General features: G+C 36.2%; 1 pseudogene; it reads left to right on the plus strand.

Moving 5' to 3' along the window:
- The first annotated feature begins 14196 nt into the window (after window positions 1–14196).
- On the plus strand, window positions 14197–14315 carry LOC132132012 (5S ribosomal RNA; annotated as a pseudogene).
- The last annotated feature ends 943 nt before the right edge of the window (window positions 14316–15258 follow it).

The following is a 15258-nucleotide window of genomic DNA, read 5'->3' on the forward strand; positions in this document are numbered from 1 at the left end:
ATTACTTTAGTTAGTTGGTAGTTGTTTAAGTATTTTATATTTTGTTCCTGGAGTTCATAAAGTTTGCAAAGTGTTTTGCACTAATAAATGTCCAATGTTTGTAAACATGATTTTTATAAACATAAAAAAATATATTTTGATTATCCATTTAATGACTTATTTAGCACACAGAAATTGTATTTAAAGTTTCCAATGCAAAGAGAGTCTTATGAAAATAATACTGTTGCACTCTTGGATGCAACAGTGTGATCTGTTTTACACAGTATGGATTATTGGTTTATTTAAGTTCTCTTTGGCAGCTTACTTCAGACTTGTTTTCAAATTTTTATGTAATCAATCTCATTTCTTACAGACCATGTCAAAAAGTCACACCCAGGTATCGGAGGCACTGAGTTCAAAGTCTGCATGGCGCAAAAATTAAAAGATCTCAGGAGGCGAGCAGAAAGGTAATATTGATTCAAGTTTGACCCCCATGTGGTCTGTTCACATTTGCGAAACCGACATGCACGAGGGCTGAGGACTCAGTCAATAGTGTCAATAGTTCTTTTTATAAAAGAAATGCACCACTCGTATACAGTTGTTTAAAACAAGATAAAAACGGCATTGCTGTTTAGTAGTATTTGTTTGTTTCCATAGCATATTCACATGACACACGTTTAATGACACTAATAACACTAATAGCAATACAATCACATATTATTAATAACAATATCACTAAAATTATCTATACTGATAGAAAATGTCCTAATAATTTACTCACCCCGATGCCATCCAATATGTCCATGTCTTTCTTTCTTCAGTGGAAATTTTTTAAAGCAGCACCAGGCAGAAATTCCATTTTGGTCAAACAACAACCCCTAGAGTCGCCGTGGAGCACTTGTATTTAACGTCACTGTCGTAAATACCTCTTACACAGAGCACTCTTCACTCACGGCTAGACGTGTTGTGTTTATTCTTTGTGTTTATTAGTTTTTTTCTATATGCTCCTAAAAAAAGTGAATTATAGCTCCATCATTGCTCAAAGTAAAAAAAAAATCATGCATTATGATGTATGTTTTAATTTAAAAATAATTAAAATTAAATCAAAGAAATTTCTCTGGCATTTCTTTCTTTTGTAGCCTATTGAAAACGTAACGAACCGAACTGAACCGTGACACAAGTATATCGTATCGAACCGAACCGTGAATTTTGTGAACTGTTACACTCCTACTAAATACAAATACTCTGGTTAAATATGTTAAATATGCACTGTTATAGTTTTATAGAAAAGTAATGTGATACTTTACTTTTGCGTTAATTTTTTCCCAACCTGGGCTGGGCTTGTTTTTTTATAACACAAAATTATTTTTTTTGGCAAATCTAACTTTCACACCAACAGTGAAATAATAAGCCTCAGGCTGAAGGAAATGTAAATTCACACGTGTACAGTAGAGGAAAGCAAACCTTTATATCTATCTATAGTCATTTTTGCTTATTTAACTGAATCAACAAAGGTCAGAAGAAAGTTCATTGGTCAATAAAGTGAGATTAAATGCATAACAATTAATTTTTTATTTAACAAATTAGTTATTGGAGGTTTAGTAACTAGTATACTAATTCTGCATTTAAATGATTTTATTCATTTTGAAGACATATTTACTCTCAAAATCAATTTTTTGCATCTAGTATTTGTCGATGTTTTGTTTTCAACAATATCAGTGCAGAAAAGCCTGCTTTGCAAAAAATATATAAACGAATTATCACTATTATCACGCCTAATTAGAACAGGGCAGGGGGCTATTGTGATACAGACGTGCTTGTAAAATGAAATTAAATCATTGTAAAAGGAGTAATTTATAGCTTGCAATGTGGAATTTTATTTCTTAAAAAAACTTTTCCATGTGAAGTTTACCTTAGTTAAATACGTAAAAATAATAAAAAGACAATCTTTTTCCCCGCCAGTACAAACATTCTCTCCCGCACCCCTGGTGGTCAGACTGCGCACCACTAGGGGTGCACACACCCCAGTTTGGGAACCACTGCGCTAGAGTAAAACTCTGCCTTCTGTTCAATACTACCTTTCACTGGGAAATACGTCACAGCACTGAAATAAACTTCAGGTTCACCCAGACTTTTAAGTAAGAGATGCAAAAAGTTAAGACCATTTTGCTTTCTCTGGGGAATAAGAGTACGTTTACATCCATCTTCTTAATGTCATCATTCTTAATAAACCAACAATGCATGTTGTCACATAAATGCTAAAGTCGGACAGAGCAAGCTTTTCGCAAGTGCAAACTCAATATTTCTTGAAATGTGTTTTCATCTGGTGCAAATGTACTGTCAAAATCTAGAACCTTGTAGAGGGCATGCTGTAGGTGTGCACTAGATCTGCTTGTTTATACATTTGGATACTGCCAATATACATATACCAGTCAATACCAGTCATTACTTGAAATTAATTAATAGAATCTTGAAAGAAAAGAAAGAAAATTTTACTTTATCATGATTTTCTTGTGCTTGCACTGCCCTAATCTTTGATCTTTTTCTATCCCGAAACAGGATGCCTGCTGAAAGAGCAATAGAGGACTGAGCCAACACACAAACACACACACACACACACACACACACACACACACACACACACACACACACACACACACACACACACACACACACACACACACACACTTTAGAGTTTTTTTTATTTTTTTTAGGCATAATTCTGATTTGATTTTGCTATATTTGTTTTAAACATTCAATTTGTATTATTTTTTTTAAATGAAATAAAAGTTAAATTTGAATTATTTGTCTTAAATTTGGAAATCATGCTTTCTATGGTATATTGCTTAATGATTTTTACGTGGATTTCACATGAAGTTACATGTTTATGTGGGGTGTAGGTTTAACAAAGATATTGGATGGGTTTCAAATCTTATCCCATGGATTTCACATGGGACTTTTAAGTTTTACATTTAATCTCATTGGTTTCACATGTGATTTTAGGGTTCACATGGGACTTTTACGTTTCACATGTGATCTCATGGGTTAAACATGGGATTTTAGATTTCACATTGGACTTTTACGTTTTACATGTGATCTACATGTGATCTCATGGGTTTCACATGGGAATTTCAGGTTTCAAATGCAATTACTGGTTTCACATGGGAATTTTACGTTTCACATGTGATCAGATGGGAATTTCAGGTTTCACATGTGATTACAGGTTTCACATGGGAATTTAACTTTTTACATGTGATTGCATGGGTTCCACATGTTATTATAAGTTTAACATGGAAATTTTACGTTTCACATGTGATCTCATGGGTTTCACATGGGAATTTCAGGTTTCAAATGCAATTACAGGTTTCACATCGGAATTTAATGTTTGACATGTGATTGCATAGGTTCCACATGTGATCACATGGGTTTCACATGTGATTATGGGAATTTCAAGTTTCACATGTGATAGGTTTCACATGGAAATTTTACGTTTCACATGTGATCTCATGGGTTTCACATGTGATTATAGGTTTCACATGGGAATTTTACATGTGTTTCACATGTGATCACATGCATTTCACATGTGAATTTTGTTTCACACGTGATCTCATGGGTTTCACATGTGATAATAGATTTCACATGGGAATTTTACATGTTTCACATGGGTATTTTGTTTCACATGTGATCTCATGGGTTTCACATGTGATTATAGGTTTCACATGGGAATTTTACATGTGTTTAACATGTGATCACATGTGTAAATGTTCCAAAAGCACACATTTCCCATGTGCAAAACGTGTTTCACATGTGATCCACATATTTCACATGTGCTTTTAACATGTTTTCACATGTTAAATTTCACATGTGCAAAATCAGTTTTTGCACATGTGAAATTCATGTGTTTTTTCTGTAAGGGTGGGAGACCGCCGGGGAATACCAGGTGCTGCAAACTTTTTGATTTTTTTCACAAATTATATAATAATCTTACAAAAAAAAAAAAGAGTCTCTGCCAGATTTCAGAGGCAAAGCAGGTTTGGGCCTGGTTAGTACTTGGAAGGGAGACCACCTGGGAATACCAGGTGCTGTGAACTTTTGGAATTTATCACAAATTATATAATAATCTTACAAAAAAAAAAAAAAGGAGTCTCTGCCAATTTCAGAGGCAAAGCAGGTTTGGGCCTGGTTAATACTTGGATGTTAGGCCGCCTGGAAAAGCCAGTTGCTTTAAGCTTTTGCATTTTCTTCCCTTCTTATAAAATACTCTACCGATTAGAGTGGCTGATCTTTGTGATGTGATGATATCATCACATCACAAACTCCAATCAAGCCCCATCTGAACTCACCCCACTCTGGAATAACCCTGATTTCACAAGCAACAAAAAAACACTCAATTTCCTAAATGGGCACAAAAGGGCATCTCACATTTAAAGCACATTTTTCAGTCTAACAACTTTGTTTCATTTTCTTACTTAGTCCAGGAGTACGGTATCGGGAGCAATCAATTCTTGTATTATCTGCAACTCAAATCAGTTGAATTATCCAAAATCAACAACAGAACTATCAACACTCACCTTCCTACCGCATTAGCAGATTTAACTAACATATGCTCCCCGAAAAAATTACTTTCCAAAATATACAAAATTATAGCTAATTCAAATAAAACCATAACTTTACCAACAATCAAATGGAAAGAAGACCTTTCGATTGCTCCTGATACCGACTTCTGGACCCAAATTTGTAAAAATATTTATTCCATGACTAAAAACGCCAACCTTCAGCTCATACAGTATAAGACTCTTCATAGAACACACTACACTGGGGAAAGGCTGGCTAAAATGGGATTCACATCAGGAATTTGCTCACACTGCTCACAAAACTGTCCGGACACATATATCCATGCCACATGGCACTGCCCACCCATTAAACACTTTTGGAAAGACGTCACTGGATCCCTGTCCCGCCTCCTGGGCTGCCGCATCCCATTATCCCCCTTACTCTGTCTACTAGCCCTTATGAAAATTAACCATGGTTTTACAACAAATAAAACCAAAAAACCATGGTTACTATAGTTAAACCATAGTAACCACAAATTAACCATGGTTTTGCTAAAGTCAACACGCCAAAAAACCATGGATTACTACAGTTTTACTATAATAAAACCATGGTTATTTTTCGTAAGGGAGGTGATCTATCAACCCTCAATCAGGAAACAACAAACAAAAGGATGCTCCTTGTAGCCTTAGCCATCGCCAAGAAAACTATCTTCTTGAACTGGAAATCCCGAAGTACTATTCACATAACAAAAATTTGCTAATAGACTACATCTCCCTAGAATATTGTACACCTCATGTACAAGGCGATGTGATGATAATTTGCTTGATATAAAGGACGGTAATGGTATAACGTATATATTAAATGATTAAAATAAATAAATGAATAAATAAATGGATAAATGAAATGATGATGATAATAATGATATAAATATATAAAATATAAAAATATAACCAAATCAAGTCAACATCTAACACATACCACACATGATTTTGATGCACCAAATGCTGATTTTATTGCACTTCACCTTCTTTTAATGCACCACCTTAGTTTTGGCATACATACAAATAGTAACTGTACAGTGAATGAGAAGAAAGGGAAAGAAAAGGGGAAAAAAAGAAAAGAAAAAGGAAAAAAAGAAAAAAAAGGGGGAAAAGAAAAAAGGAAAAAACAGAAGAGAGGGGGGAAAAAAACAAAACATGCACACTGACACAGAAACTAGGAGAGGTGTGGTATGTGGTGGGTGTGTATTGTTATTATTATTATTATCATTATTTCTACAATAATTATTATTGATATCACTGTCGCCGTCAACGCAAAGTGTTATCATAATCGCCATCTTTAGCATTACTATTATTATACTTTATTTTTTATTTTTATTATTACTATTGTTGTTATTATTATTATTATTACTATTGTTGTTGTTATTATATTATTATTGATATAACTATTGCAATTGTACTCTCAATACAAAATATTATCATCATCGCCATATTTAGTATTACTATTATTACTGTTGCTATTATTATTGATATAAATGTTGTTATTATTATTATTGTTATTATTGATTTTATCAATATCAACATCATCACTTTTTTTGTGTTAGTATGAGTACCAATACTGTTATTTTGAATTGTGATTTCAATATAAAAGGAAAGGTGAAGGAAAGTCAGGAAACAGATGCGAGTTAACAGTTTTAATGAAGTGAGATGAACAATAAGACACAAAGGAACAATGAGGCTGAGAAGACGATACGGAGAGAAGGTGAGTAGTCCGGATGATGACGGTGAGTAGGCAGCAGGAGAGGATGGCACAGGAACTGCGGGGAATAGAGCCGAAGGTAAGTGTCCGTGGCTGAGTGGATGTGCGGAGAGTGGATGAGGTTCTGGGGAAAAACACAGACATCCAACGCAGACAACACTAAAGCCAACAAACAGGGTAACCGACATTAAACAACGATCTCACAAACACAAGACGTGAGACAAGCCAATATATAGGGATGAGTAATGAGTGACAGCTGTTGCTTATGACAATTAACGGAGACGCCCACAAGCTAATCAGTGCAGACGCGAAACACACAGATTTCACCACAAAGTGCAAACACCCCAAGATCACGGTTTACCAACCGTGACGGTTAATAGATGTGTGGAGGTATGAAAATCCGGAAAAAAGAGAATTTACTAGAAGGCAGTTAAGAGAAGGTATATTAAAACAGAGTAGAATAGATTTAGTGTTAGTTGAGGAGGAAATAATTAGATACATAGACGGGATAAAACATCAGGTAAATAGTTTAAGTGATCACGATAGTGTAAGGTTCAGAATTAAGGTAGGGAGTGAGGAGGTAGGAGGAGGGATGTGGATATTGAATGCAGGGTATATTGAAGATGAAGAATAAGAGATACAGATGAAGGATCTATTTTTAGGGAAAAAGAGAAGACAGATGAGTATACAAGAGACGGTGGATTAAGGGGTACAATAGCGGAGAGATGGGAGGAAATAAAGGATCAAATCAAGTTAATTAGTATAAAATATAGTAAGAAAAGAAGAGGAAAGATGAAGAAGGAGGAAATTATGCTTAGAGAAAGATTGAGAGAGGAGTTAATTAAGGCTGAAGATGAAGAAGGATACAGTATGGAAAAATATATAGAGGTTAAGATGGCACTAGAAAAATATGAAAGGGAGAAATGCAGAGGGGCTATTTTACGAAGCAAGGCAAAATATGCATTAGAGGGTGAGAAATGTACAGGGTATTTTTTAGGGCTAGAGAAAAGGAGACAAAGTAAAACATATATAAATGAAATAAATACAAAAGAGGGCAAAACAACCAAAGATTATGTAGAGATTTTGGAGAGAGTTCAAGAATTCTATGGAGAATTATATAAGAGAGGAGAAGTAGATGAGAGAAGTATAGATGGAGTATTAGAAAGCGTAGAAAATATTCTAAATAAGGAGGATGCAGAATGGTGTGATAGGGAGTTAGACGAGAAGGAAGTAGAAGAGGCAATAGGGGGGTTGAAAAGTGGAAAAAGTCCAGGGAGTGATGGGATTGGTATTGAATGGTATAAAACATATAGAGAAGAGGTAGCACCGATTTTAGTTAAAGTGTTCAAGGAGATGGAAAGAACAGGGATGGTGCAAGATAGAATGGTAGAGGGAGTGATAGCTTTGGTGTATAAGAAGGGGAATAGGTTGGATATAGAGAACTACAGACCAATCAGTCTATTAAATGCAGTGGCGCCCCCAGAAAATTTTAACAGGGGTGGTCAGATGAGGCCACAGTAAATCTTGGGGTGGCACACCAAAATAAAGAGAAAATAATTAAGGGTTTCCAATATTGACAAAAAAATGGTATCCCTGGTATTTCTGGGATTTTATTGATAACAATAAATAGACAATAATGTCACTTTAATTGTGCTGATATCTTATTTCTAATTGTGCTGACAGATGACTCCTGAATTTTTTATTTTTACCTTTACGCCATTTTTTCTAGAAATGTGGACCATCTTTTAGGTCAAATACTTGCATTTGGGCTGTTACCAAGCAAATGCAATCAGTATCAACAAAAATGATCTTTGCAATGCAGAGAAAACAGAAGCTGCATCTGAAGTGCCATTGAGATGTTTTTACACACTGTTTAATGCAGCTCTGTGGGACATGGTAACTTTAGCCTGCAGTTATAAATTAATAAATAATGTTCTGATATTTTAAAAACAAAACATTGAAAACTGATGTTCGAAATTATTAAAAAAATAAGAAGGTACCGTAAATATGAAATTAAAACCACCAGTAGGTGGCAGCGAGTCACTGTTAATAAGTGAGTCATTGCGATTGAACCGAATCATTTAAACGGTTGATTTATTCAGGAACGAATCACTGTCATGTTGCTCAGAGACGCAAAACAGTGGCTGTGTTTGGAATGATTTTTGTTTGAACTGTTGTATAAAAGCAATGTCACACTTGTAATTATGCTGACTTTTAGAGAAAAATGTAACTCTTCGTGTGATAATAACTATATGAAATTATATAAACTATATAGATCTATAAATTTTCTGCCCCATATCTTGAAAAATGTGATAATTCTAAATTTCCAGTGAAAGAACGCACTACAAATGCGAATGCGAACCAGTCTAAACCATCTAGACGTATGTGCACACTCTGTGATTTGTTTGGACGGGAGGGCGACGGGGGGAGGACTACTCCGGTGCTGCCAATCTGCGATCTTTCTTGGTTGCTGCAGCATGTGCTGCATTTTTATTTATTTTTTCCCCCACTTCTTAAACTATTACGAATTAACATTCTGCATTTAAATTTATAGTAGGTTACACACTGAAAATCATCCTAGGGGTGGCCACAGGGGCCACAGCCACCCCTGGCCACCCCTTGGGGGCGCCCCTGATTAAATGTGGATTATAAAATATTGACTAAAGTTTTAGGGAACAGAGTAAAAAAAGTGATTGGAAGTATAGTGCAACCAACACAGAGTTACAGCATACCAGGCAGGGATATAGCAGACACGATAGGGACAGTTAGGGACGTGACAGAGTACATGAAACGAGATAAGAAAGGAGGAATAGTACTAGGGATAGATTGGAATAAAGCATTCGATAGGGTAGAACACAAATACTTATTTAGGGTATTAGAGAAGTTTGGATTTGGAATGAGAATGATAGGGTGGGTAAGGAGACTATATGTGAAGGCAAAAAGTTGCATAAAAATAAATGGAGTATTAACAGACAGGTTTAAGATAGGAAGGTCAGTGAGACAGGGATGTCCCCTGTCTGCATTATTATATGCAATTTCAGTAGAGCCTCTAGCCACTCTAATCAAGAGGGATAGAAGAGTAGTTGGTATTGAGTTGCCATATGGAGGAATGTGTACTATAAACCAATATGCGGATGACACTACAATCAAAAACAGTGTAAAAAGAGTTTTAGAGATAGTGAAGAGGTTTGGGAAGGCATCAGGGGGAAAAATAAATGTAGATAAATCTGAATTAATGTATATAGGGGAGGTAGAGAGAGTAGAGGTAGGGATAAGAGTGGAGGAAAAATATATAAAAGTATTAGGGGTATATTTAGGGGTCGAAAGCAAAGAGGCAAGAGATGTGACCTGGACTGGGGTGATTAATAAAATAAGAACAGCAAGTGCAGCATGGAAAGGGAGTAAATTAAAATTAAATGGGAAAGTAATAGTAGTAAATAGTCTGCTGTTGTCAGTTTGTGTTTATGTAATGAGTGTAATGGAAATGCCAGGGTGGGTGATGAATGAATTAAATAAACTTGTATGTGATTTTATATGGGAGGGAAATGGTGTGAAAATTGCACAGAAAACATTGGTGGGTAAGAGATGGGAGGGAGGCTTAAACTTGATGGACCTAGAAATAAAAAGGGCTGCGATGAGAATAAAAACGGTGATAAAATATATGGGAGGGCGATGGGATTATGGGTGGAAGGAATTCTTAAGGAAATATATTGATGATGTGGGAGGGATGGGGGATAATGGATGGTATATGGGCTTTAAGCAATCGATGACGGGAGGAATACCAAAAATATATCGCAGTTCCTTCCCAAAATAGAGTATGAGTGTGAAGACATACAGGTGATTAAAAATCTACCAGTTTCTCAATGAAAAGATTAAACATAAAAATAAAACATTGTATGAATGTAAATTTATAGAAGGGGGTATAAAACAAGTGAAGGACATTATGTACGAAGTTATTCCAGGATTTCTCAAAAATAACTGCATTTATTATACTGTGTGCGATCTGGAAGGAATGGAGAACAGAGAGAAAGTAAATAAAATATATGGAAAAATTAAATCAAGTATACCTTTGCAGTGGACTAATGTGATCGAACGTGAATGTGTATCTAACGTGGAAAAATGTATGCCGGAGATGTATGTGGATGATAATGGCGAGAAAAATAAATAAAAAAATATGAGTGTAAAGAATATATACAGGAGACTAATAGTTAATGTTATAAAAGAGCCAGCATCAGAAAAGGTGTGGAAGAAAGTATTTGAAGATTTAGATGTGAAAAAAATATGGTCAAACTTAAATATAAAATACAACAGTATAGAGTGTGAGAATAATGTCTTTCTGATAAGACATAATAGAATTTACACAAATGTGGTGTTAAACAAAATAAATAATGAGGTAAATGTCATTTATGATGTTTGTGGTAATGGCCATGAGAGTTTTTTACATTACTTTTTAAGATGTGAAGCATTGGTGGATTTTTTTGATTTTCTTAAAAATCTGTTACTAGAAAACTGGGGTGTCAAAGTTGAGACCGAGGAGGAATGGGAGAAATTGTTTTTATTTGGAACTTTCGGGAAAAGGAAAAGAGCTGACATTTGTTTAATTAATTTTGTTCTGAGTCATGCCAGACTAGCAGTTGTTCTAAGAAGGAACTATGCACATTTCGAAGAGAGAAAAATAAAAGTAAAAGATATGTTTAAGTCAATGATACAAAGAGATGTAGAGTTGATTTGTAAGTATGGAGATAAAGAGGGGTAAGAGTTTTTTTTGACTACGAATAAGTTCATACATCAAAAGGTGGGGGAAGAAATATGTTTCAATTGGTAAAGAGTAATAATCTGGTTGAGAATGGCTGATGTCAGTTAAGTAAATGTAAACATATTTGTGTGTATTTTATTTATGTTCTTTATTTTTATTGCTGTATGATTATGCAAAATTAAGTAGATCAATTGAAAAATTAATCATACAAATGGAATGGAATGTAAATAAATCGGATGGAATAATGCAATTGAAAAACTGAATTGAAAGTTAAATAAAAAGATTAAAAAAAAAAGGCTATGCCTGGTCTTGTCTGATCTCGGAAGCTAAGCAGGTTTGGGCCTGGTTAGTTCTTGGATGGGAGACCGCTGGGGAATACCAGGTGCTGTAAACTTTTTTTTTTTTTTCACAAATTATAAAATAATCTTACAAAAAAAAAAAAGTATCTGCCAGATTTCAGAGGCAAAGCAGGTTTGGGCCTGGTTAATACTTGGATGTTAGGCCGCCAGGAAAAGCCAGTTGCTTTAAGCTTTTGCATTTTCTTCCGTTCTTATAAAATGCTCTACCGATTAGAGTGGCTGATCTTTTAATATCCTTCTCTTTGCAGCAGTCTTAGCTTACGGCCAAACCAACCTGGCTATGCCTTGTCTTGTCTGATCTCTAAAGCTAAGCAGGTTTGGGCCTGGTTAGTTCTTGGATGGGAGACTGCCTGGGAATACCAGCTGCTGTAAACTTTTTGAATAGATCACAAATTATATAATAATCTTAAAAAAAAGGAGTCTCTGCCAGATTTCTGAGGCAAAGCAGGTTTGGGCCTGGTTAGTACTTGGAAAGGAGACCGCCTTCAAATACCAGGTGCTGTAAACTTTTGGAATTGATCGCAAATTATATAATAATCTTTAAAAAAAAAAAGAGTCTCTGCCAGATTTCAGAGGCAAAGCAGGTTTGGCCCTTAACCATGGTTTTATTATAGTAAAACTGTAGTAACCCATGGTTTTTTGGCGTGTTGACTACCATTTGTATAACCACAGATTTACTACAAATACCATGGTTAAACTACGGTTAATATAGCAAAACCATGGTTAATTTGTGGTTACCATGGTTTTTTGGTTTTATTTGTAGTAAAACCATGGTTAATTTTCGCAAGGGTAGTACTTGGAAGGGAGACCACCTGGAAAAGCCAGTTGCTTTAAGCTTTTGCATTTTCTTCCCTTCTTATGGTCGATATAATAAACTGGATGACGAGTAATTTCTTACTGCTAAATTCTGAAAAAACAGAGGTGTTAATTATAGGACCTAAAAACTCTGCTTGTAATAACCTAGAACACTGTCTAAGACTTGATGGTTGCTCTGTCAATTCTTCGTCATCAGTTAGGAACCTAGGTGTGCTATTTGATCGCAATCTTTCCTTAAAAAGCCACGTTTCTAGCATTTGTAAAACTCCATCTCAAAAATATATCTAAATTACGGCCTATGCTCTCAATGTCAAATGCAGAAATGCTAATCCATGCATTTATGACCTCAAGGTTAGATTATTGTAATGCTTTATTGGGTGGTTGTTCTGCACGCTTAGTAAACAAACTACAGCTAATCCAATATGCAGCAGCAAGAGTTCTTACTAGAACCAGGAAGTATGACCATATTAGCCCGGTCCTGTCAACACTGCACTGGCTCCCTAATCAAACATCGTATAGATTTTAAAATATTGCTTAATACTTATAAAGCCCTGAATGGTTTAGCACCTCCGTATTTGAATGAGCTCCTTTTACATTATAATCCTCTACGTCCGCTACGTTCTCAAAACTCAGGCAATTTGATAATACCTAGAATATCAAAATCAACTGCGGGCGGCAGATCCTTTTCCTATTTGGCGCCTAAACTCTGGAATGACCTACCTAACATTGTTCGGGAGGCAGACACACTCTTGCAGTTTAAATCTAGATTAAAGACCCATATCTTTAACCTGGCTTACACATAACATACTAATATGCTTTTAATATCCAAATCCGTTAAAGGATTTTTAGGCTGCATTAATTAGGTAAACCGGAACCGGAAACACTTCCCATAACACCCTATGTACTTGCTACATCATTAGAAGAATGGCATCTACGCTAATATTTGTCTGTTTCTCTCTTGTTCCGAGGTCACCGTAGCCACCAGATCCAGTCTGTATTCAGATCAGAGGGTCACTGCAGTCACCCGGATCCAGTACGTATCCAGACCAGATGGTGGATCAGCACCTAGAAAGGACCTCTACTGCTCTGAAAGACAGCGGAGACCAGGACAACTAGAGCCCCAGATACAGATCCCCTGTAAAGACCTTGTCTCAGAGGACCACCAGGACAAGACCACAGGAAACAGATGATTCTTCTGCACAATCTGACTTTGCTGCAGCCTGGAATTAAACTACTGGTTTCGTCTGGTCAGAGGAGAACTGGCCCCTCAACTGAGCCTGATTTCTCCCAAGGTTTTTTTTCTCCATTCTGTCACCGATGGAGTTTCGGTTCCTTGCCGCTGTCGCCTCTGGCTTGCTTAGTTGGGGTCACTTCATCTACAGCGATATCGTTGACTTGATTGCAAATAAATGCACAGACACTATTTAACTGAACAGAGATGACATCACTGAATTCAATGATGAACTGCCTTTAACTATCATTTTGCATTATTGACACACTGTTTTCCTAATGAATGTTGTTCAGTTGCTTTGACGCAATGTATTTTGTTTAAAGCGCTATATAAATAAAGGTGACTTGACTTGACTTATGAAATGCTTTACTGATTAGAGTGGCTGATCTTTAAATAGCCTTCTCTTTGCAGCAGCCTTCGCTTGGCTATGCCTGGTCTAGTCTGATCTTGGAAGCTAAGCAGGTTTGGGCCTGGTTAGTTCTTGGATGGGAGACCGCCTGGGAATACCAGGTGCTGTAAATTTTTGGAATTGATCACAGATAATATAATAATCTTACAAAAAAAAAAAGAGTCTCTGCCAGATTTCAGAGGCAAAGCAGGTTTGGGCCTGGTTAATACTTGGATGTTAGGCCGCCAGGAAAAGCCAGTTGCTTTAAGCTTTTGCATTTTCTTCCGTTCTTATAAAATGCTCTACCGATTAGAGTGGCTGATCTTTAAATATCCTTCTCTTTGCAGCAGTCTTAGCTTACGGCCAAACCAACCTGGCTATGCCTGGTCTTGTCTGATCTCTGAAGCTAAGCAGGTTTGGGCCTGGTTAGTTCTTGGATGGTAGACTGCTGGGGAATACCAGGTGCTGTAAACTTTTTGATTTTTTTTCACAAATTATAAAATAATCTTACAAAAAAAATAAAAAAAATAAAAGAGTCTCTGTCCGATTTCAGAGGCAAAGCAGGTTTGGGCCTGGTTAATACTTGGATGTTAGACCGCCTGGAAAAGCCAGTTGCTTTAAGCTTTTGCATTTTCTTCCCTTCTTATAAAATGCTCTACCGATTAGAGTGGCTGATCTTTAAATAGCCTTCTCTTTGCAGCAGCCTTAACTTATGGCCATACCAACCTGAGGGCGCTAGAGAGAGCTAGTGAGAAACAGGAAGTGTGTTGGCTATAGGGAGGTGAGAAAGGCTCACCCAAACTTTTGTGTTGTTTTTTTGCGTTGTTTTTGTTCAAGATAAGTATTTTGTTTCTAGTTTTTTGTGTTATTTTTGTTATTTGTTCTCTCAACAGCTTTTCTGTTTGGGAGGAATCATTTTAGTTTTTTTTTTTTTGTTAAATGGACGGATTAACGGCTACAGACATGGATTCGGCAAATCAGACAAGGCAGCTAACTGAAAATGGACTGGATAAAAGACAACGAGAAAAGGATTACCTAGAAAGGCGACTCAAACGGATCTATGCAAAGGAAGCAACGGTAGTGATTGATATGACGGAGGTACAAGATGGGAGAGCAGAGGACATTATAGAAGCATTGAAAGACAAGATCGAAGTGACTAGCATACTAGCGGTAAGACCAAAAATGATGAAACAATATGAAATTACATTGGAAAAAGAGGAAGATATTGAGAAACTGGAAGAAGGATTGATGAATGATGAACTTTACTCCTGCCTTAACTCCTGCCTGCGGGTGTCGCTGTTGGACAGTGTTTTCTCTACTTCCTGTTGGCCTTCTGTAGCTAATCGTAGCTCCGTGTAGCTGTTTTTATTGTATTTTTTTCTCTAGAATCTTTATCTTACTATCACTCTCTGTTTTT

The sequence above is a fragment of the Carassius carassius genome, chromosome 48, assembly GCF_963082965.1.
Source record: "Carassius carassius chromosome 48, fCarCar2.1, whole genome shotgun sequence".
NCBI classification, from domain to species: Eukaryota; Metazoa; Chordata; class Actinopteri; order Cypriniformes; family Cyprinidae; genus Carassius; species Carassius carassius.